Source organism: Tachyglossus aculeatus, chromosome 26, assembly GCF_015852505.1.
Source record: "Tachyglossus aculeatus isolate mTacAcu1 chromosome 26, mTacAcu1.pri, whole genome shotgun sequence".
NCBI classification, from domain to species: Eukaryota; Metazoa; Chordata; class Mammalia; order Monotremata; family Tachyglossidae; genus Tachyglossus; species Tachyglossus aculeatus.
The window spans coordinates 13,663,095-13,688,035 of record NC_052091.1 but is presented as its reverse complement, the minus strand read 5'-3'; the positions used below and the strand labels follow the sequence as shown (position 1 = coordinate 13,688,035).

The following is a 24,941-nucleotide window of genomic DNA, read 5'->3' as shown; positions in this document are numbered from 1 at the left end:
CTTAATACAGTGCTTTGCACATAGTAAGCACTCAATAAATATGATTGACTGACTGCTTATGGTACTGAGCCCTCATCACCTTGCCCCCTTCTACTAGAAAAGCAGCGTGGCTCAGTGGAAAGAGCCCGGGCTTGGGAATCAGAGGTCATGGGTTCTAATCCCAGCTCCGCCACTTGTCAGCTGGGTGACTTTGGGCAAATCACTTAACTTCTCTGTGCCTTAGTTACCTAATCTGGAAAATGGGGATTAAGACTGTGAGCCCCATGTGGGACCACCTGATCACCTTGTATCCTCCCCAGCACTTAGAGCAGTGCTTTGCACTTAGTAAGTGCTTAACAAATACCATCATTATTATTATTATTATTATTAATTCTCCTCGCTTCTCTCCTACTACAACCCAGCCCACACATTTTGCTCCTCTAATGCCAACCATCTCACTGTGCCTCGATCTCATCTGTCTCGCCACCAAAATCTCACCCACGACCTGGCTTTTGCCTGGAACACCCTCCCTCCTCATATCCGACAGACAGTTACTCTCCCCACCCTCAAAGCCTTTTTGAAGGTACATCTCCTCCAGAACAGTCAGTCAGTCAGTCGTATTTATTGAGCTCTTACTGTGTTCAGAGCATTGTACTAAGCTTTGGGGAGAGTACAATACAATAATAAGCACATTTCCTGCCCACAATGAGCTTAGTCTAGAGGATAGAGAAAGAAAATATGTATTTCATATATTGGTGGGAATTAAATATGATCCCTGTCCCTCATGGGGCGCACACTGTAAAAGTCAAGTGGGGAGAAGGGATTGAGACAAGATACAGCAGGAGTGATGAGTTATTGTAACACAACACAAATACACAAAATAGGCTCGAAGTCTCAGTAGTGATGGAATCTGAATGCATAAGTGAACAAGGCTGGAGCAGGGTCCCCCTCACCCTCACCCCATCTTGACCCTGCCAATGAAGCAGGGAAAGCAGTGTTTACATGCTTTGCACAGTAGCAATGGAAGAGTCTGAGAACTTGTGGGAGCAGCTCTTAACCCCTGCATGAGGCAGGCTGGGAACAGGGAACTGGCCAAGAGACCTTCCCTGACTAAGCCCTCCTTTCCTCTTCTCCCACTCCCTTCTCCATCACCCTGACTCGCTCCCTTTATCCATCGTCCCCTTCCCAGCCCCACAGACTTAATGGACATATCTGTGATTTATTTATTTATATTAATGTCTGTCTCCTCCTCTAGTCTGTAATCTCGTTGCAGGCAGGAAATGTGTTTATTGCTGTATTGTACTCTCCCAAGTGCTTAGTACAATGCTCTGCACACAGTAGGTGCTCAATAAATACTATTGACTGACTGACTAACCTCTTGGGAAGGTACAGTACAGTAGTGTTGGTGGAAGCAATCCCTACCCAAAGGGAACTTAGAATCTACAGGGGAGACAGGCATTAAAATATTATATGGATTGGGGAAAAAGCACATAAGGCTATGTACATCAGTGCTGTGAGACTGGGATGGGTACCAAAGTGCTTATAATAATAATAATAATAATAATATTTCTGGTACTTGTTAAGAGCTTACTATCTGCTAAGCACTGTTCTAAGCACTAGGATAGATACAGGTTCATCATTTTTTAAAAGTTCCTGTCCCACATGGGGCTCACACTCTTAATCCCCCATTTTACAAATGAGGTAACTGAGGCACAGAGAAGTTAAGTGACTTGCCCAAGGTCACACAGCAGACATAGCAGCCTAGTGCTTAGCGTGGTTTAGTGGATAGAACATGGGCCTAGGAATCAGAAGGCCATGGCTTCTACTGCTGGCGCCGGCACTTGTTTGCTGTGTGACCTTGGGTAAGTCACTTCAGTTCTCTGGGCCTCATTTACCTCATCTGTAAAATGGGGATCAAGACTGTGAGTCCCATGTGGGACAGGGACTGTGTCAAACCTGATTTGCTTGTCCCCACTCCAGCGCTTAGTATAGTGCCTAGCACATAGTAAGTGCTTAAATACCAGAATTATTATTATTAATTATTATTATTGACAGGAGAGTGCAGGCAGGTAGGGGAAATTCACAGAGGGTAGGAGGCAGAAGAGGGGTCAACTAAAGACTGAGAAGGGGTGGTCAGACAGGAGGAGAACCGGTGAAGTTCTCCACCTCTTATCCGCTAACTGGGGATACCCCCACAGGGCTCTCTTCTTCTCATTCGGGAAGCTCATCTGCTCATATGGCTTCAGCTACCACCTCTACGCGCAAATAACTCCCAAATATATCCCTCTTACCCCATTCTCTCTTCAGCTACCAAGTTTCACATTTCCCTTTGGTTTCCAAGACATCTCTATTTCCATATCCTCTTGGCAGCTCAAAGTCAGGATGTCCAAAACTGAACTTTCCAGCTCCCCTCCTAAATAATAATAATAATAATAATAATAACAATAATAATGGTGTTTGTTAAGCGCTTACTATGTGCCAAGCAGTGTTCTAATCACTGGGATAGATACAAGGTAATCAGGTTGTCCCACATGGGGCCCACAGTCTTAATCCCCATTTTACAGATGAGGTGACAGAGTATAGTGATGAATTGCTATGTTTATAAAGGTTTGCCCGTACACTCCTACAGAACTGAATTTACACCTCTTTCAAATTTACACTTCTTTATAGTCCTCGTGAAGGACTGTTGGACTATGTAAACTCCTTGTGGGCAGGGAATGTGTCTACCAACTCTGTTATATTGTAGTCTCCCAACTGCTTAATATGGTTGTATTCACACAGTAAACAATAAATACCATTGATTGATGGGGAGAATCAATAATAGTTAACAATGAACTGCCATTCATTTGTATTTTTGTAAGTGCACTTAATTCATTTTCAGGTAATAATTATTCCAAAGCACAAAATCAAGGAATCTGACTTTTTTTTTCTACCCTGAATTTCTCCAGTTTTGAAATGATCTAAATAGATTCTGGTTTGTATGTTTTGTGAATCCATTTTAAAAGGAAAACAAACCTTCTGGGGCAAAGGGTTTTCTGTCTTGATGTTAAAATTTGAAGATCCTTCTACCTCCCTCAGAGTCTGTAACAGTGGCTAATCACTCTTGAAGTCAAGGCACCGTTCCCTACACCTAAAGGAACTCTCACTGAAATTTAAGGCCATTTCTTCCCATTCCTCTGTAGAAATGGAGAAATGGTCAATGGTCTCATAACAATCCTTTATATAACTGGGGACAGTTAAGTCATCACTTAGCCTCTAAAGGGATTGCATGCACACTTTCCTAGCCAAAAGGGAAGTGTTTGGTTATTTACCAAGGAAAATTATTAGCCTTGGAAGCCCTTCCTTGATAAAAGGGGAAGGAAGGTCCTAACTCTGCTGTGCCAGGAAAAAAGTTTTAAAAATCAAGACATGATAGGCTCTATGCCCTTGCCTTAGAGTACTTGCCCAGACTTAGAATTTATGGAGAGCCTTTCAACTCATTCAGAAACCTCAGTCAATACATCATACCTATGCTTCTTTGCTTCCTGGGGTGAGTTCGGGTTATCTGCTATCTGTTTACTTAGTACGGAAAATCTGGAGATAATACCCAGCTCTCAGGAAGTATTGTTTTTAAGCTCTGTACTTTTTGTTTTATTATTACATTTTTATTGCTGTCTGTTTAAAATGCACAGAAGAAAGCACTTCTTTACACAACAGTTGGTAGGCATATGGAATTTGTTACCCCAGGAAGTTTTTCAGGAAGAAAATATCAGAAGGTTCAAATATCATGGAGCGGGTGAGGTTAGGGATTTTAACCGGCACATCCTTAACCGTGGTGCCACGTGTCAGAGGGCAGCTTCATGCTGTTCCTCGAAGAATTCTTGGGAAGCAGCCTGGCCTAGTGAAACGAGCGCAGGCCTGGGAGTCGGAGGAGCTGGATTCTAATCCTGACTCTGCCACTCACCTGCTGTGTGACCTTAGACAAGTCACTTAAATTCTCTGTGCCTCAATTGCCTCATCTGTGAAATGGAAATTAATTCTTCCTCTCTCCAATTTAGACTGTAAACCCATGTCAGGCAGGGACTGTGTCCAACCCGACTATCTCGTATCTTCCCCAGTACTTAGTTCAGTGCTTGGCACACAGTAAGCACTTAAGTACCATGAAAAACATCTTGTTGCTGATGTTGGAGACAGAATACTACCTTGGTTGGACTGTTGGTTTTACCTGGTAATGGCATTTATGTTCTTTTATTCATGAAGGCACATCTCCTCCATGAGGCCTTCCCTAATTTAGCCCTCTTTTCCTCTTCTTCCACTCCCTTCTGTCACCCTGACACACTCCCTTTATTCACCTCCCTCCTCAGCCCCACAGCACTTATGAACATATCTGTGATGTATTTATTTATATTAATGACTGCCTCCTGCTCTAGACTGTAAGCTTGTTGTGGGCAGGGAATGTGTCTGTTGTTATATTCGACTCTCCCAAGCTCCAATACAGTGTTCTGCACACAATAAGTGCTCAATAAATATGAATGAATGAATGTGAAAGCTTCCTACATTTTCCAGATGAGCTTCTAAATCTTTTCCATTAGGCCACAAGAAAGAGTGTGACCTTGGAAAGAGCCCAGATGTAAGAGTCAGAGTACCTGGGTTCTAATCCTGACTCTGCCACAAGTCTGCTGTGGGACCTTGGGCAAGTCTCTTAATTTCTCTGTCTCAGTTCCCTCATTTGTAAAATGGGGTTTAAGACTGTGAGCCCCTGTGGGACATGAACTGTGTCCAATGTGATTAGCTTGTATCTACCCCAGCGCTTAGTCCATTGCCTGGCACATTTTATCTACTTTTGTTAGCTTAGAATAGTGCTCAACTCATAGTAAGTGCTTAACTAATGCAATTAAAAAGGACTACTATGGTGATCTATAAAACTATTCCTAGAACCATCACATTGGTCCATCTTGCTGGCATTATGGCTGTTTTATGAATCAAACTCTCTAGCAATGAAGTTTCCATCAGTATTTAGATGCATTAAACAGATTTCAGTATATTTTGGGTGCTGAGTCTTTTTATCACTGCATAAAAAGCAAATAGACAAATGTGATGTAGAAGAAAATACTATCATCTACTCGAGATAGTCTAGAGCAGCTGATTGCCTGACCATGTTTCAAAGTTTTAGAGTGACTTAGTACTGTAAAAAACAATGATATATGTGTTTTCTGGATCTGAGGCCTGAATGTCAGTTTTAAAGCCTTATCGTAAAGGTCTCTTCTTGATGAAGGTATGTGTGATTATCTAATTCTACTAGTAACTCAAATAACTAGGGGCTTTCTAGATCAGAATGTGGTGGTTGAAATAATCAAGATTTAGGTTTCTTGAGTTAAAATATGATCTTGTATTTCTTAAATTGTTTCAGAATAATTAACTGGGACTGGTGGGGAATAAAACCAATGATACACATACAGTCTTTTAGTGGTAGTGGCATTGCATCTCCATATTACCACCACATTCCCTTTTATTTTCAATAACCTTCATTTAGACACAATTAAGAAGGATTGATTTCTTTTTGTTTGTTTTGAATTAAGTACTTAGAACAAAATATTCAGCATGGATATCTAATTACATGAACTTTTCTAACCCTGAGCAAGGCATTGTTTGGCTTCTTGGATAGTCTTCTATTGTAAAATACCATTTATAAAATGTCCCAATTATTTGAAAAGGGGAATCTCCTTTCATTTATTCTGTTAATTATATTACACATCAAAATCTCATTCCCCTCAAACCGCTGAAACTCTTCAGAGGAATTTTCGGTTTTCCTAAGTCCTGAAGATGAAAAAACAATGTTCAACTATGTTTTCTCAATTCTCTTCAACGAGTGAGGAATCGCAGTCCATTCCATGTAGTTCTTTAAGTCACATCTGTTGAAAATCAAATCTTACCATTGCTTAGGAAGTAGTTCATCTTTGACATCCCTGCTTATATAGCATGCCTACTTCTGGAATCAAATTCAAAAATATTTCATGCTATAGAATTTTTTAAAAAGAAGTATCCTCTGACTGAAATAAGGGGGAGCTTGAGATGTGTAACTACCTCTTTTACTGATAGCTTTTGACAAGAAGATGGATGAGTCTTAACTTTACATTCTATGAATAGAACAGCCTTTTTCAAAGTAGTGACTTCCTTCATATTGCCACATTCTTTACTGTACATTATTCCACCGTAATTTAAGACAGTAAAATAGCGGATCAGGATAAAACTAATGTGGTTACAACAAACCCCAGTGACTCCATCTTCTATAGCAGGTAAAGTAACTCACTACGTTAGAGTACAAAAGGCTACCTTAGCAGGCAGTTAGTACAGTAGTTCTGTAGTTGACATTCTATTTGACTGAAAGTTCCGTGTTTAGAAATAAGCCCTGGAAAACAACATACATAGCAATAGTTTATGAAATCAGAGAGACCTTAGTTGTCTGAATTTTCAACACAGCAGGTCAGATTTTTCTTAGAAGTCGAATGAATTGGTGGCTGGTTTTGCTGAATGAAGCATCAGTCGGTCAAGCAGTAGTATTTAGAGAAGCAGCGTGGCTCAGTGGAAAGAGCACGGGCTTGGGAGTCAGAGGTTGTGGGTTCTAATCCCGGCTCCTCCATTTATCAGCTGTGTGACTTTGGGGAAGTCACTTAACTTCTCTGTGTCTCAGTTGCCTCATCTGTAAAATGGGGATGAAGACTGTGAGCCCCACGTGGGATTACCTAATTACCTTCTATCTCCCCTAGTACTTAGAACGGCGCTTGGCACATAGCCCTTAACAAATAGCATCATTATTATTTATTAAGCACTAACTGTGTATAGAGCACTGTACTAAGTGCTTGGAAAAGTAGAATGCAATAGAGTTGGTAGACATGTACCCAACAAAATAGTCTGGGTAAGGAAGAACACTAGATCATAAAGGAATGAGAAAACAGCAGGTCCTAGTGGGAAGAGCACAGGCCTCGATGTCATTTGTCTGCTGTGTGGCCGTGGGCAAGTCATTTCACCTCATTGTGCCTCAATTACCTCATCTGTAAATTGGAGCTGAATGTGAGCTCCACATGGGATATGGGCTGTGTCCATCCTGATTAGTTCGTATCTACCTCAGCGCTTAGTAAAGTGACTGGCACATAGTAAGTGCTTAAAAAATACCATGGAGGGGGAGGAAAGAATCAATCTAACAATTTTATTGAACATGCATTCAGTATAGTCATCTGGTCCTGTTTCTGTGTTGCTGATACTAGTTAACTGACACCTTCCACTCCCCTAATCTCATAGGTCACAATGACGAAAGATGGATCAATTAAACTTAGTTTTTCCATGACATTTGTTTTCTTTATTGTGGGATTCATTAAGAATGGAACACCCACATTTTAGGAAAATTAAGTGTAAATATGTGTTATAGTTTGAACTGTCAGGATTTAAATCAACAAATAAGGACTCACATCTTGGATCCGTGTTTTGTTTGTTTTTAATTGGCATAGAGCAGAGTTTGAGAAATCACCTGGACAGCGGGGGTGGAGAAAGGCCTTTATTAAAGCCGTTAAAGCTTTAATCAATCAATCAATCAATCGTATTTATTGAGCACTTACTGTGTGCAGAGCACTGTACTAAGCGCTTGGGAAGTACGTTAGACTGATATTTTAAACATCTAGGTGAAAGATGCTAATGACCTTGACAGAAGTAAGAAAAGCCTGCTCATTTTAACTGATGGAGCCCTTAATGCCTTAGGACAAAGGTGTGTTTAGAGATATTTCAGGTCCTACATCTGTCTGAGACTATGGAGATTGCACGGATAATCCTGCATAGTGAAGCCAAGGTAAATAAGACTTGGAGGAAAGACAAAAATAACTTCATCAGTGAAACCTTAAAGTGGACTTATTTTGAAAGGTCATTTTTTCTCCTTGCAAAGAGTTATGTAGTCATTAGCCAGTCTTCTGCAACTCTGCATAGAAATGTAGTGGAAGAAATGGAAACACAGGTGACTAAATGATGTTCTCTAAGTATGCTGTAGTTGAAGAGTCCTGGGTTAAAACACGTTTCTCTTACCTCCCAGTTCTTTGCTAAGAACAGTCCAATCAAGACTTATTGTAATGTTCAAATTCCTCCAGACTGGGTAACTCCAGGCCCTTTCACCATTTGGAATGGTCTCTTATAATGTTGGGACTGAGAGGTTTTTCAGTACTCCACTTAATCTCCAGGCAGTTTTCCCCTAATTAGTGATAATCTAGCATTACTTTTGGATAGAATTCATTAGCAGCTTTTGCTATTTGAGTCTTTTTAAATAGTGTAATTTATGGACGTTCCAGATGTCAAAGAAGCAAGTTATCTCCCAAGTGAGGAAACCATTTTCCTCCATCGTAAAGCACTAATCTTTTGGTTTGGTGTACTGTGGGATCAGAATTATTTCCTTAAGGCACTAGGCAAAGACCACTATTGAAATGTGGACTATTACTCTGATCCTAAAGGAATTTTTTTTAAGATGGCTACACTGCTATTGGCACTTGGAATTTCCTATAGAGAGAAACAGTGTGATCACTCAGAAGATTCTGTATTCAAATATTCAGAGAGTACTGTACAAAAACCTCATTCATAGCAACTGATGCTGCGCTACTACTTTGGTTTGGAATAGGAATAATCTGGGAAAAGCTATAAGAAACGTAGAGAGATTTTGATTTTGCTGAATGAAGTACATTTTCCTCTATTCATTTTTATAAACACATCAGTGTAATTGATCCATGTAATTCCATGTAATTCCACCATAAATGGTAGTTCTTGTCTACCTCAATGCCTGTTTTACCTCATTATACTGTTTGGCCCTCTGCTTATAAAATTTGCAGTATTGACTAGTGATTTTACCATCCTCAAAATATCCCTAAACATTTCATATTTGATTGCTCTTTTCTTTACTGTGATAAATATTGTGTCAGGAAAAGATATGAATAACTTCTTCCTGGAGAACGAATCCTGTACGGGGTGTTGAAAGGGAATGGGAGCACCCTCAAATAGGCATCACTGGCACTTCCTGAAGGGAGATACGTGTATGAAGAAATGTGTTCGACTTCTTATTAGTCAGTTGCATTGATTGAGCATTTCCTGTGTGCAGGGCACTGTACTGAATGTTTGGGAGAGTACAGTATAAGAGTTAGCAGACACGTTCCCTGCCCACAATGAGCTTACAGTCTAGAGCTAATCTGAAATGTGGTCAGCATCTTAGTGTCCCCCTGTTGAACTGGAGACTATCTTGTCTAATCCCCAGTGCTTGGCCCATAATAACCACAATAATTAATATAAATACTGTATATAGGGATTGGTAGTAAGCAAGATTGGTAGTAAGATTGTAGTAAGATTGGTAGTAAACAAGGAAATCCCAAGGTGACTGGAGGTCACTGAAGGCCTTCCCTCACCCTAAGGGCCCCCCAACATTGTTGCGGAGGCCCACCCTTTACACCTAACCAAATGATAAATGCTTTAAGATGGAGAAAAACGATTCCCTCACTTGTAAGATAACTTGTTTCTCTGACATAATAATAATAATGTTGGTATTTGTTAAGCACTTACTATGTGCAAAGCACTGTTCTAAACGCTGGGGAGGTTACAAGGTGATCAGGTTGTCCCATGGGAGGCTCACAGTCTTCATCCCCATTTTACAGATGAGGTAACTGAGGCACAGAGAAGTGAAGTGACTTGCCCAAAGTCACACAGCAGACAATTGGTGGAGCTGGAATTTGAACCCATGACCTTTGACTCCAAAGCCTGGGCTCTTTCCACTGAGTCATGCATCTGGAAAGACTATAAATTACATCATTTTAAAAGACTCAAGAAGCAAAAGCTTAGTTTTTCATGAGTTCTAGTCAAAATTACCACTCCTTACCACAGTAGCACTTAGCCTGCCATCACTCTAGTCTTCTACTGCTGCTGCAAAAGCCTCAAGGAGGCCCAAGAGGCCATCATCAATTGTATTTATTGAGCGCTTACTATGTGCAGAGCACTGTACTAAGCGCTTGGCCATCTCACTTGGCCAGTTGAGGCCATCTCAACCCTCCCAGTGAGGCCCCCATGAAATCCGTCTGAAAGGGGCCCCACTCTACCGATAGAAATATCAGGGGTGACGTGGAGACTGAGAATAATAGAGGGGAGGAATTCCGTGAGGTCTATTTTTTTTATTAATAAAAGAAAATTCTAGATTAAATGGATTTTTTTTTGAAGTTCCCATTTTCTGCTTGGCTTCATGTTGGAAGACAGACCTTTTGATCTCTCTGAAAGGCTTGGGGCAAATGACTTTTCTGAACATCCACTAGAGTCCCCGTGATTCAGAAAAGAAATTAAATTTCAGTTCCTCACTTTATATTTCAGAGAAGGGAATTGATTCCATTCTTTGTTGTGACTTGCTCAGAGCAAGTCACTGAATCCTTTGAGACCAAAGATGTGCCAGAGCGGTAGCATTCTCAAGGACTTATTTGTATCCTTTTACTGAGCATACTATATTGAAAAATCATCAAGAATGCATACAGCTAGCATTGAGAGCAGTGTAAAGCTAAAATAAATAGGCATAGCACACTTCTCTTGAAAAATATAAACAATTGCTCACATTCTAATCTTTGCAGGGCCTTTGTGTTTGGTGTGTAACTACTGTAAGTTATTACAGGGCTATTTATACTTGCTGGAAAAAAAAAATCTCCCCAGGATCCTTTCTGAAACAAGAATAGGATGCCCTATTTTCACTTTCCATTCCCTTTCAAACAGAAGCCAGGTTACCCGATTGTATTTTCAATGAACTCAATCGTTATTACAAATATAAAGTGTTCCCCAACTCCACCCACATTCTGCCTTTTCATTATGAGGGTGGAATATGTAGATACTTCCCTGTGGGGTGTGTTATCCAAGCCATCTTGTAAGCTAGGCTTTATAAGGTTTCTAAACTGATGGTGTATTTGTTTAAAAAAAAAAATTTCCATAAGTCTTCTGGGCCTGGTGAAACAGCTCTCGACTCTCATTTGTCTCACTTCAAAACTAACTGAAATCAGCCGGCCTTCATTTCAAAGTATCCATACATACGCTGTAAGCCTGGGTTGCTCCCAAATGATGAAGATATTTAATATAAAACTTGATTTCTGTCCTACCCTTTCACCTCTGGAGTCCAAATCTGGCCTGAAATGCAAGTGATTATAATGTAGTGACCACCTACAGTTGTATTATTTTGGGTCCCAAAGGACCACATAAGAGTTGCTAAAAACTAGATAAGTAAGATTATTTATTTGGTTAACTTGTGCCTTGTTTTGCTTAACCATCCAACAGCTCAGTACAGTACTTTGCTCCCAGTAGGCACTCAATAAATACCTCTGATCGACTGAAGCAGCACCCCTAAAATTTGATGATATCCTTTTACCCTTATATAGCACTTTTGTTCATTTAATATTTTTAATATTCCTGTTGGGTAAGAGGAGCAAGAAAGAGTAGTCCCATTTTACAGTGGGGAAAATGATGTAAAGAGGGTTAATGTAGTAGCAGCAACAGTTTCTCTAGCCTCTTGGCTCCAATCCTGTGTTCTTTTCCTGCAGCTCAGAATGAATAAATGTTTTGCAGAGCTGTGCAGATTAAGTTTTCGGGGCACTTACTGCTCTTGTTGTGCAGCAACAACAAGGGAATTATGATGTAAAATTTTTCTTTTCAGCTCACCATACCCAATAGCGTTGGTGATGTTATGTTGCTAGGGCTTTAGAAAATGTTTTGATTTGGAACATGTACCTGGAGATCTCCAGGCAAAGGGCACCGTTTTTGTAAATCGAATAAACAAACCTCAAATGAGGTGTGCTTGATCTTTGATAAGCTAATTATTTCACTCTAGAGCTTGTATATCTTTCAAACCAGCTCCCTTTTCATGAAAGCATTTCACAGGGGTCACTATCTGTCAGGGGTCAAATCGCCCATGAAGGTGAACGGCTTTAGCTGCCATTGTTCTCATTAAAAAACACTGCTTTGTCTTTTTATACATCTACATCATCTCGCCCGACCTTTCCCTTGTTCATTTTTCCACCCTGTTCCACCGGAAAAGCAAAAAAAATTCCATTCATATTTTGTTGTTGTCACATATTTAAATCGCTAACATCTGTGGGTTTGTTTATTCATTCTTCATTGTTTGGAAATGTTGATCTACACTTTCTTTTCTCAGTGAGCAGAAAAAAATGTTGGCATCTAAAAGCTGACTGAGCCAAGGAAGAATTTATCAATGATTCTACTAATATTAAGATAAATCTTGGTTTATTAATAGAAGGTATGATATACAGATACTGGCATTGTGGTATAACCACAAAGTTCAAGGTCTATTAATTAGTTAATATGTGTAAAGTGCTTTGAAGATGGCGAGCACCATAGAAGTACTGAGAATTATTGCATATTATTATAGATGGGATTTACTTATTTATTCTTTGTGTCACTGAAGATGGCAAGCAGTTTTCATCTTCACATTTTGGAGTATTTTTTCAGAGAATGATTTTTTTTCCCGACTGCCAGCCCATTGTAGGACTGGCACAATGTAGATTGTTTTCAACATTTTAAAAGAGTCTGCAAAGTATCTTTTTTTTCCCGATGGTTTCATACCACCAGTTGTTTTTTGACTACTCTTATGAGGGTGTGTTTTATTCTGCGTAAGGATGTATTCAGCTCATTGGAAAACCAAACTGTATGGTAAAAGGTCGGTTTGGCAAATAAACCAAGTTTAATTTTTTTTACCATGAAAGGAGGGGAGAAACTTTGCAAATATTTAATTATTGAATAAGGAATGATGCTTCATTTCTCCACAGGCTACCCAAGTAAGAATGAAACCAAATTAGAACATAGAAGTACTTGTCCCTTAGTTAGTATGAAGAATGTTAAGGAACTAGCAATGGCAACTGAGAGAAGAAAACTAGAGACATCCTGCAAACCATATAACACATTTTAATTTTGCTTCAGAAGAAAAGGAAGCCATTGAGGTACTTTCAGCACACTGACCTATTCTTAAAGCATATCAAGAGCTCAGAAATTTTTTTCCATAGAGTTAGCTTTTGCCAATCTTTGTAATTTTAATCCTTATGAAATTAGGATTAAATCAACCATTAGTCATTATTTTGCTCAGTATTTGTACCGCTTTATGGCTACTGACGAAATTGACCATAACATGCTACTTGTCAGAAACTTGAATGACTTCTATCTGGTTATTTCTGATGCATCTCCGCGGATTTCATGGAACATAGGATTTCATCCATTTGTGTGCTGGGCTGGAATTTGCTTCTTTTAAAAAAAAATCAATACTATCCTTAAAAGTACTACTGAAAGGTCAAATCATATCCCTTTTATTACAGCCTGTATGTCATCAGGTGTGTAATTTGCATCCATAAGTGATCCAAACAATCTAGAAATCATTCTAGAACTTTCTACCTGGGTAATAGAATTTAGTGGAAATGTTCTACTCTCTGTCACAACTGTTGAGCACTTTGTGGGTAGGATTTGCCAGGTTCTGACTTGTACAAAACCTCAGTCTTTTATGGACTAATTGTCAATCTATTCAGCTTTGCTGTATCTAAGAAGCAGTTTGTGATGCATTCACTTGTATATCTTCTTGATATGTACTTGCAAGCCACAGTCATCAGCATATAGGAGCAGTGTGGTGCCAGCATGACATCAAGACTTGGACAGAATTGAAAGTGTATAGGGACCTGCCACAGATGTCATATTTGATTCCGGAGGAATTCCAACAGCAGCCACTTATGCAGAATATGAAAAAATCAGTTGGCAAGGTACGATCACAAACAGTGAGATCCTGCTAGGCAGACAGACCGTGAACATTAAAGCAAAGGCTCATCCCATCACACCTTCACTGAGTGGAAGAGAATGGATAACAGGATGCCCAAACAGCTGCTCTAAAGTAAACTTAGATGGGCTAATTAAAGAAAAGGTAGACAGAAGAAGACAGTGAGCCCCACGTGGGGCAACCTGATTACCTTGTGTCTATCCCAGCGCCTAGGCTGTGCTTGGCACAGAGTAAGCACTGAACAAATACCATCCTTATCACCATCCTTGTGCCTTATTACTATTAAAGGCACAATGATGAAAAATCTTCACCTATTTTTCCAAATAGTAGATAGCTGGGAGACAGCCACAGAAGAGTGAGCAGCCTGGTGCACAGCAATCAGAAATGGGGTAACTGTCCTAAGGTAGAAACTTCCGTAGGGTGATGACACAGAGACAGAGTAAGGCACCGAAAGTAACATGCAGCAAAGGGTCCGTCTAACATGGACACAATGAGGGAGATTTTGTCAGTCACATCAGTCATACATTGATAAACTCCACCCACACTTTGATTAAAAAAATCTCCTTGGCAGCAACATCATATTTAATTGTTTTTTGTCATAAGGTTTTAATGAGCCAAATATCATTTACTAAGTACTTGCATGTGCATGGTTCTATATTGGGCACAGAAAACTTATGTATCTGTCCATTGTTTATGCCTTCTTGGAGCTTACAGTCCGAAACACAACCATTCTGACAAGTATGCTACAACAAGGTGACAACTATACGAACATAGATTTTAAAAATCCAAAAGCACAATTTCCATAATGTGGAACCTCCCCCAACCCCTCCCCCCCAAAACCAAAAAACGGGATTTGTGAAAATTCAAGTCTGGTTCTTACCCCCTCGCTTCCTATATTTTTCTTCTGTACTACTGCTAAAGGAAGGCAGGTTTTGTTCAAGGGTAAGATGTTTTTGTTGTTCACTGTGGTTAACATAAACTCCAGTTAAGTGGCAGGAGAAGATGTAGATGCTGGAGAGAGCTCATCAAAGGGAGAGCTAAAGAAAACACTTCCTTTCAACCCAGCCGCTTTACAGACAGTTTTAAAGAGCTTGTCAGAGAAAGAAGCAGATCAGTAGAGGTCCCAGACAGCTATGTTTGTGCACACACGGTAGAGAAACACTCATTTGCATCCACAATACTGTAGCAGTAAGGTATGAAGAAAATACCTCTGTAATTCAGGCTCTGTGCCATCCCACCCCGAATGAATTAAGTTGTCTGGTGTTTTCGGTATGTACCAACATCGAGGTACTAGACCGTAAGCTTGTTGTGAGCAGGGAATGTGTCTACCAACTATGTTTAATGTACTCTAGGGGAAGCAGCGTGGCTCAGTGGAAAGAGTGTAGGCTTGGGAGTCAGAGGTCATCGGTTTGAATCCCGGCCCCGCCACTTGTCAGCTGTGTGATCTTGGGTAAGCCACTTAATTTCTCTGTGCCTGTTACCTCATCTGTAAAATGGGGATGAAGACTGTGAGTCCCATGTGGGATAACATGATCACCTTGTATCCCCCCCAGTTCTTGGAACAGTGCTTCGCATATAGAAAGGGCTTAACAAATACCACCATTATGATTATTATTATTATTATTTTCACTCTCCCAAATGCTTAGAGCAGTACTCAGCTACAGAAAGTGCTCAATAAATAGCATTGATCAGGGCCTGTAGATTTTGAGAAGTGGAGCAGTTGCTTATTTTAATTTGGGGCTCCCCAGTCTAATCCAATCCTATTCCAATCCTAATAGTTGGAATATAATATCTTTGCTCAATCTTGATCAGTTTTGAATTCAACACAAGTCAGTTGTGATCAGAAGCCCTTGCCATTTCATGCCTGGTGTGTGGTCTATATAAAATGAAATGGTGACTCTCAGACCTCCTATTTACTACTGTTTTAAGCGACTCTACCAAACATTTCGTCTTACGGTGTACAGAGAGATGGCCAGGGCTGACACTTATAGCCTAAAGACTAATAGTCCCTTTAGGAAAGGGTTGAGGTTCTGTAGTTGAAGGCTTTGTAGAGAGCTGTTCCTTCTAAGGTGACTTTACTGTCCTCCACTGTCAAAGGCAATTAATGTGGCTTAGGAAACTCTATGGATGCACTACCAGAACGATTGCAGATGTAGGTGGGGCTTTCTGGGAGAGATGTGTCCATTGGCGTCACTAAGACTTGGACATGACTTGACAGCATAAGACAACAACAACAATTTCCCGAGCAGTCATTTCCTCATTTTAAGGAACGATAAATTCTCATTTATTTTACTTTAAAAAAAGAACAAGTAACAGTGACATTCTGGAATTAATATTTTACTGTTAGTTGCAATTCACCATTTTCTTCATATGGAAATAAACTTTTCAGTGCTTGTTTCCTGGTTTTTCGGTCTGCTAGGACCAGTAAGGAAATAGCTACTTATGATGTAGTCATTTATCCAGGTATTAAAACTATTTCTTGTGTTTCCTATGTTCTGTCAGGGGTGGGGTGGGGGGGCCAGGGGAAGCAGTAATAAAGGAATCTTGTGGAGATCTGTGGGAGATCTATGTGAAAAGATAGTGGAAAGTGACAGAGCAGGGGTAAATAAGGTACTTTATCTCTCTTTATGATTCCCAGGACTACTATCTCTCCAGTGTTTCTCAGTTAGATAAACCTAGAAACTGGGCCGCTTAGCACATTTTCTCTCAGCCGAGTTCACTTTCAACTTCCTTCTCACCCTTTTATTACTCTTAGAGTGGTAACTTGGATTTCTGTACATTTGAAAGTACTGTAATGGAAGTCGTGTCCTGCTTGTCCTTTTAGGATTATATAAAAGAAATCTTTTTTTCAAGTGGGGTGGAAATCTGATTGTTAGAAAGACGTGGGAGGAGATGGATAAAAGGAAAATGCTCCTCAGACTTCCTCTTGGAAAGATTTTGTTCAGTTATTTTTTAATCATATGTAATCTCATTTACAGAAGTTTAAGTGCATTTTGCATGTCATTTGGATGTGTAGTCTTTAGTGGATGGAATTAAGTACCGTTTTAAACAACACAGAGAAAAAAATTTTCCCATCCCAGTTGTGATTGAAGAATTATCCCTAAATGAATGGATTCGGGCTGTGAAGTCATAGACTTACAGTGATATATTTAGGTTTAGAAACTTTTCTGAAGAGAGTGCTTGTTTGAATAAGACAGTAAAGAAATGCCTTTTTTGTATTCTTGCCCTTTTTGATGATCAAGATGAAAGGCGGATTGTAAATACATAGCTATAATAAGCAAAGATGCAGCAGTGATTTTGTTTTCTAGTCTGGTTCTGCATTTTGCTCTAATGTAAGCAGGTGCTGTCTGGTCTAGTCAGTGTAAAACCCAGCCCGGTCTTTTGACCTAGAAATTTCTAACATAAGCATTAACCTGGGGTTTAAAAAATTGTATTAATGACATTGAAGATGATGTAATTGTTTGGAGATTTGGCTCCTTTTTACTCCTCGCCTTTCCACTAGCAGGGCAAGAAAGCTGCTCTGTAAGAGTCTGGTCAAAGTCAATACAGGCAGAATCTATAGCTGCGAATGGGAAATATCCTAGTGTTTACCCATGACTGGGGGCAAGAAGAATCTACCTTCTTGCCCTCTCCTGGCAACAGGGGGTTAGTCAGTAAACTAAACATAGAGTTTCTAAATCTTGGGCTGAAATTATTATAGACTCTATTAATGGTGCTTTTGGAGAGATTGACATCTTTTGTGTCTTCCAAAAAATGTTCCAATGGAAGACAACTGATTCCATATCTCATTCTGTTTGGCTTTAGAAGAGTAGATGGAAGCTTTGATTTGCAAACATCAATTTCCATTTACACTTTACAGAGTATTCCAGTGTCAGACCTCTGAGATTGCTTAGCCCTCACTAAGATCTTCACTAAATCAGCATCCCAAGTGTTCTGAACTAGGGAAGTTAGATCATCGAGGGGTGGGATCTGTCTAACTTCCCTAGTGCAGAACATTGGGACATTGCAGCGAAGACTGTCTACCGATTTTGAGGAACTACCTTGAGTCGGGCAAGAAGGAGCAGAAAATGTGGGCTGAGAAGATCTCCCGAAACTTCTCCAAGCCTTTGTCCTATAATCAGTTCCTCCATGAGAGTTTTCAGTCCTGAAGCTTCAGGCTCCTCTCTCGTTCCCAACAGTAGATTCCACCCATCCATCTTTTGTGTCTTCGGTAGATTGTAAGCTCTTTGAGGACAGGTATCAATCAATCAGTTATATTTATTGAGCACTTACTGTGTGCAAATCATGTACTAAGCCCTTGGCACAGTACAGAATAATAGAGTTGGTAGACACAATCCCTGTCCACAATGAGCAAACAGTCTAGAGAGTGAGGCAGGCAGTAATGCAAATACATAAATTATGGATATAAAAATAATAATAATTATTAAGTCAGAGGCTGGTGGGGGTGAATAAAGGGAGCAAATGAGGGTGCACAAAAGGAGGAAATGAGGGCTTAGTTGTTTAGGACCTCTTGGAGGAGGTGTGCCTTCAATAAGACATGGAAGGTGAGGAGAGTAATTGTTTGTCGGATCTGAAGAGGGAGGGCATTCCAGGACTGAGGCAGTACATGGGCGATAGGTCAGCAGTTAAATTGATGAGAGTGGGGTACCGTGAGGAGGTTTGCTTTAGAGGAGCAAAGTGTGTGGGTTGTGTTGTGGTAGCAGAGCAGTGAGGTGACGTAGGAGAGGGCAAGTTGATTTTTTTTTTTAATGGCATTTTTTAGTACTTACTATTTGCCGGGCACTGTTCTAAGTGCTGGGGGTAGATACAATAATAATTATTATTATTATTATTATGGTATTTGTTAAGCACTTACTATGTGTCATGCACTGTTCTAAGCACTGGGGTAGATACAAAGTAATCAGGTTGGACACAGTCCTTGTCCACAAGAGGCTCACAGTCTTAATCCCCATTTTACAGGTGAAGTAACTGAGGCACAGGGAAGTGAAGTGACTTGCTCAAGGTCACTCAGCAGACAAGTGGAAGAGCTGAGACTAGAACCCAGGTCCTTCTTACTCCCAAGCCTGGGCTGTAACCACTACGTCAGGTGACTAAGTACTTTAAAGCCAATGGTAAGGAGTTTCTGTTTAATGAGATGGATGGGCAAGCACTGGAGGTTCTTGAGAAGTGGGGAAACCTGGACTGAACATTTTTATAGAAAAATGATCTGGGTAGCAGAGTGAAGTATGGACTGGAGCAGGGAGAGATGAGAGGCAGAGAGGTCAGCAGGGAGGCTGATACATTAGTCAAGGTGAAATAGGATAAGTGCTTGGATTAACACGGTGACAGTTTGGATGAAGAGGAAAGGGTGGATTTTAGCAATGTTATGAAGGTTGAACCTCCTGGATGTAGTGGTAGATTGAATATGTGGGTGGTAGCATGAATTTCACTTTAGTAGGTTTCCCAAGTACCTAGTATAGTCCTCTGCACCTCATAGATGGTCAGTAGAGCCCTGATATCAATCAATCAGTGGAATTTATTGAGAGCCTCCGGTGGGCAGAGCACTGTACTAAGCTCTTGGGAAAGTACGGCAAAGTTGGTAGGTACAACACTTACCCACAAGGAGCCTTATGCTGATATTGATAAACATGCCTAGAACAGACCACCCAGAGCAACTGGAGAATGGCGCCACAGCTCCTGTCTAGACTGGAAGCTCATTTTGGATGAGGAACGTGTCTCCTTGTTCTGTTGTATTGAACTCTCCCAGGCATTTAGTGCAGTGCTCTTCACCTAGCAAATTCTCAGTAAATGCCATTGATTGATTGACTGATTGAAGTCAAGTTACTTATCTGAGCAATTGTAAGGTTCAGGCTGGGTTGTCGGGATGCCAGATTTCAGCATCTAATAATAATAATGATGGTATTTGTTAAGTGCTTACTATGTGCCAAGCACTGTTCTAAGCGCTGGGGTAGATTCAAAGTTATCAGGTTGTCCCATGTGGGGCTCACAGTCTTAATCCCCATTTTACAGATGAGGTAACTGAGGCACAGAGAAGTTAAGTGACTTGCCCAAAGTCACACAGCTGACAAGTTGGGGAGCCTGGATTAGAACCCACGACCTCTGACTCCCAATCCCATGCTCTTTCAACTAAGCCACGCTGCTTCTTGGCAGTAGGTTGTACACGGATGAGTCAGAAGATATAGAAGGCAACGTGCTTCATTATACTTTACCTCCTTACCCTCCCGTGTCCCATTTGGGATCAGGATTATGTCCGACCCGATTAACTTGCAACTACCCCAATGCTTAGAATAGTGCTTGATATAGAGGAAGAGCTTAACAAATACCACGATAAGAATAACAATAATAATTACAATTATTATCATTCTTATTTTACACTGTCATTTGGAGTAACTGAAATACATTTTTAGGAAATGTGAATCATAGCACCTAAAACAGGGAGCACCAGTTCAGCATAACAGAAGCCGGTTCTCAATAATCTAGACAATTTGGTAATCTTGTGTCATGCATTAGTGTGTGGTGTAAGTGAAATACAAAAAAGCTTCTAACTCCATTGTGCAGGTTACAATTGAGCAATAAAAAAACAAATGGAGCCTCTTTATCTTAGGGTACCCTGTACAAATAATACAAAGTTATAAAAGCTAGTAACTTACCCAAAAGTCAGAACATTAACTCTCAGTATTATCACATAAAAGAGTTTTGAGGGGGAAAAGCACTATATTCTAGATGGTGATGATAATGTTGATGTGCTATCATCATTATTGTGTATTGCCTTTTGGGTATTGTATCAACTTTGAATGCTACAAGTCATCCATTGTGGAATAAGCAGCTCAAGGCTATTGGTTAATCATGGATTCTGGTAAACCAGCAATTGGAATAAATTCCAGAAGGATGTTGAACCACTGATTACTCCCCTGTCTTCCCCCACTCCCTCCCCATGAAAAAAAATTATTTAGATTTTGAGCTGATTACAGTTTAAGGTCTTGAGGCAGCTTTTTCCCCTCTTTAATAATTTCATTTTCCACATGAAGGCAGCATGATTTTGACCCTCCTTCGAAACTAAAGATATTTTCCTAGTGTCTTCGAGCCTCCTGTCTGGTGTACTCCAGAAGTTCTTTTTACATTTCTGTTTTGTTATATGTTGTCATGGAAAAGGCTATTTTAGAGGACACTTTTTTTATAGAGAGTTGTATTGTGTTTTTCCAAAGAATTCTGGGAACAATTCATTGTACTGAAACTTCAGATCATCTCTGCAGCATTGATACAGATTTTACTGATCCCATGTTAAGATGAAGAAATTAAAGCACCGATAGGGAAAGGGAAAGCACCACTACAAACACACCATACCAGGAAATACAGCCCTCAACTTGCTATTTGGGGGTTCACTGCCTATTCCTTTCTTTGCCTTAATTCATCTATTTGTCAGCTGCGGCTCAGTGGCAAGAGCGCGGGCTTGTGAGTCAGAGGTCATGGGTTCTAATCCTGGCTCCGCCACTTGTCGGCTGTGTGACTTTGGGCAAGTCATTTAACTTCTCTGTGCCTCAGTTACCTCATCTGGAAAATGGGGATTAAGATTGTGAGCCCCATGTGGGACAACCTGATCACCTTGTAGCCCCCCAGCGCTTACAACAGTGCTTTGCACATAGCGCTGAACAAATACAAAAAAAAAAAACCTGAGGCGTGTGTTAGAATCCTATGCTACTCCAATGCTATCTAAACTTTAATGTCATTAAAGTTAAAACTGACTATTTCTGTATTTGTTTTGATGACAAAAAAGGCCCTGGCTTTATATATACACTTACAGAAAGCTTGGATGGATCCAATGTCCGTTTATATTCATTAAGGAGCTTATTAGTCTTTCATTTCTTTTTTGCTGGGGTGAAGTAGGCAGGCGGGTCCCGAATAGTTGTGTACTTTGCCATTTAGCAGTCGATTACAATTAAATGTAGTGCTAAATCTGTCTTGGATGCTTCGTTTGTTATAAATCACTTCTTCCTTTTCAGCCAGTCGGGATTCTGACATCTCAAACATGGTCTGTTGTTTATACTTTGATTATAAGAACATAGGTTTCGTCATGTTGTGGCATTCTTAGGCTGCTTGGAAATTGTCCTGCTGTAAATTTTCTATGACAGTCTCAGATTTAAGTAACTAAAAATAATATACAAATAAAAACTCTCAGAATATCATCAAACAATATTAAACAGTAAAGAAAATATGAAAATACCCTAGGTAAATTGTTAATAAATTATGAACCAACTACAGATCATTGGTCATGGGCAAAAGCCAAAGGAAAAAATTGAATCAAATCACCTGTGGGAGGGGAGATTTCATATTTAGCTCAAACTATGAATTTTACTTATTCTTGGCTCACATCTAAGTTTCTAGTTGTTCGCCTGCTATAAGCCAGACAACCCTGTTTGCTATGCAGTCCTGTGTGAGTGATGGTGTTCGTTACAAGGTCTGTTCTCAGGTCACACCATATACAGTTGGCAAATCCTTTGTCCTTCTGGGTCCTTAGGGGAAATAAGTGTAATTACCACTTTGACTTCCTTGATTTTTCAAAATATGCCTTGTGTACTTCCAAGCATATGGTCCCTTCTGGAACCTCCATGCTCAAAAGTGTCATGATTAGCTTCAGTTAAGCTCCTCCAAGTTGGTTTTTGGCATGGTAAATGAAACTGATTCCTGATATTAAAGGGAAGTATCATTTTCTTACTTCTCTCTATATTCAGAAATAGTCCTGGACCACCTGTTTGAGGTTCCATGATTCTGGCATTTATTTAGAAGTGATCCTACTTCCATTTTCTTTATCCTTAACAACCAGAGAATTTTGTTTCTGGGTGAAGGCGAAAGCACTTTAGTGATTTCGTAATAATCCGATAGCAAGATACTGTTAAATGCAGTGTGCCCCTAAAATAATTCAACGTATTATTAAACAAGTGGAAGGAGGGTTATGACATTTGAAAAATCAATCTGAGTGGTTTCTCTTTACATTTACCAGATGGAACATCTTAGGATCCATCTATAAACTCCATCTTCCTATCCACTAAGATCGAAATGTATCAAAATCAAAATCCAAAGAAAATACCTCCTTAGGTATATTGGCAAACATAGGGATTCATTGGTCTGACAGACTGGTAAAGGAGCAAATGAGGATAAAACTCTGGTCCCGTGTTGTCTGTTTTAGCCCCTTCTTCCAATCATCAGCTTGTTCTTGAAAATCTTCTCAGTTTGCCCAGCCTTCATCAGTAGAAAATGATGCCTAGGATTTGAGGGGGGCAGGAAGGGGAGGTGCATTGCCTTGATAGATTGGGAGGCTCATAGAGGGAGTGAAGCAAGAAAGCCACTCAGGCAAACTATCGGATGATCTAGAGGGAGAAAAGAGCCATGGTATTCCTGCTGCAAATAATTGCAAGAGACACTTGTGAATATTGCACAGTAAATCTACACCTTCTGCAGGCATTCATTTAAGGGGAGGTTTTCTCAGGGTAGAGCCTCGACAACACATGTCTAATAGGTGCATTCATTTTAATATGCTCATTCATTGAATAGGTCTGATTAATTAGTACATGTCACCATCTGGTACTTAGTGAGACTATTCATTTTTGAAATGTTGAAATTGTAGGGAATGGTGCACACCAATTAAATTCCTTTTAACTGGATTATGTTGGTATAAAGTATACGTGTAGGAGGACTTCATTGAGATGCAGCGAGCATCTAAAGGGTACACTCGCCTGCCTGAAATCAAGTAGAACAAAGGAAGTCGAGGGTGGGGGGGAACTGCCTGAAATGCATGGATCTCTGCCTGTTTCTATCAGTCCCTGTATCTCAGCACATGAATAAAGCCAAAGGGAAGAAAAAGCAAAACTGAGGAAAAACATGTTTCCGGTGACCTAAGGAGGAAAGCAAACGCCTGTCATCGCATCACATTTTCACGTGTTCACTCTGTTCCCCAGGTTGGAAATCTTGGTTAATTAGCTGAAAATGGCAGTGCATTCGGGTAGATTGTGTAGGCTTGAAACTACTAGGTTCACGAGACTCACAGAAACCTGTATAGTGTTACCACAGAAATGGATGGTTCCCCTTGGCATTTAGGAGGGGAGTTGAGTGGAATACAATAGCTGTTTTAGGAACACCCTCTACCGTGCTCCTAACGTTCCGAGGGAAGTAGAGAGACAAAGGGATTGACCAAGGCACAGGTGCATTTTGATTTTTAAAAACAATAATAATGATATTAATGATGGTATTTGTTAAGTGCTTACTATGTGCCAAGCACTGTTCTAAGTGTTGGGGTAGATACAAGGTAATCTGGTCATTCCACGAGGAGCTCACAGTCTTAGTCCCCATTTTACAGATGAGGTAACTGAGGCACAGAGAAGTTAAGTGACCTGCCCAAAGTCACACAGCTGTCAAGTGGTGGAGCCAGGATTAGAACCCATGACCTCTGACTCCCAAGCCCATTCTCTTTCCACCATGTTATGCTGCTTTAAAGTGAATACAGTTCGTTGGCCCGGAGTTGTGAAGCAAAAGTTGGCCCTAGATATACCCTTATTAAAGCATTTCAAGTAGAGCAACTGAAAACCAGAAGTAGTCCATTTCCAAGAGTAATGTTCTTATTTGTGTCTGTGGCTTTCGTGCACTCTGATGGTGGGCTCGAGGGCAAGAGAAGAGGGAAGAGGAGGAGGGCTGGGAAAAGCATTAAAAAAACCCCCAAAACAAGCCAGTGAGGTTGTTTGTAAAATTCACCCTCCAGGCCAGGCAGCACCATGACTGTCAACCCAAACTTTCATTAATGCATGCCTTCATTTCTGTATTAAAAGGAGAATGGAGAAAGGAAAATAGGATATACTTAATTGGAAAGTTGTGCCTGTCTTCTTTCTTTCCATTCATTTTCTTTAGTTTTTCCTTCCTCCAGATAACTCCAATTTTGTCTACCCTTATTTCCTCTCACCATACCAGAGATTCTGCTCTTTCCTTGCCCTGCCCCACTGGGTTTTTGACTTATCCATATCTCTTGTTTAGAGCTCAGTGTTTCCCTTTGCCCCTTTCTTACCCATGTAAAATTTTCATTTTCTGAACTTACATATAAACTCCTGGTCCCCTTTTCCCCTACATTCATTACCTAACCCAAATCCTGCTCTACCAGTACCAACATACTAGCAGTGATGGAGAG

At 40.3% G+C, this 24,941-nt stretch overlaps 1 protein-coding gene across 1 annotated transcript in view; it reads left to right on the top strand.

Moving 5' to 3' along the window:
- The window catches only part of PEAK1 (pseudopodium enriched atypical kinase 1), a 182,819-nt gene that overhangs the window by 112,285 nt on the left and 45,593 nt on the right, over nt 1-24,941 (top strand). The gene's annotated exons all lie outside the window — the stretch shown is intronic.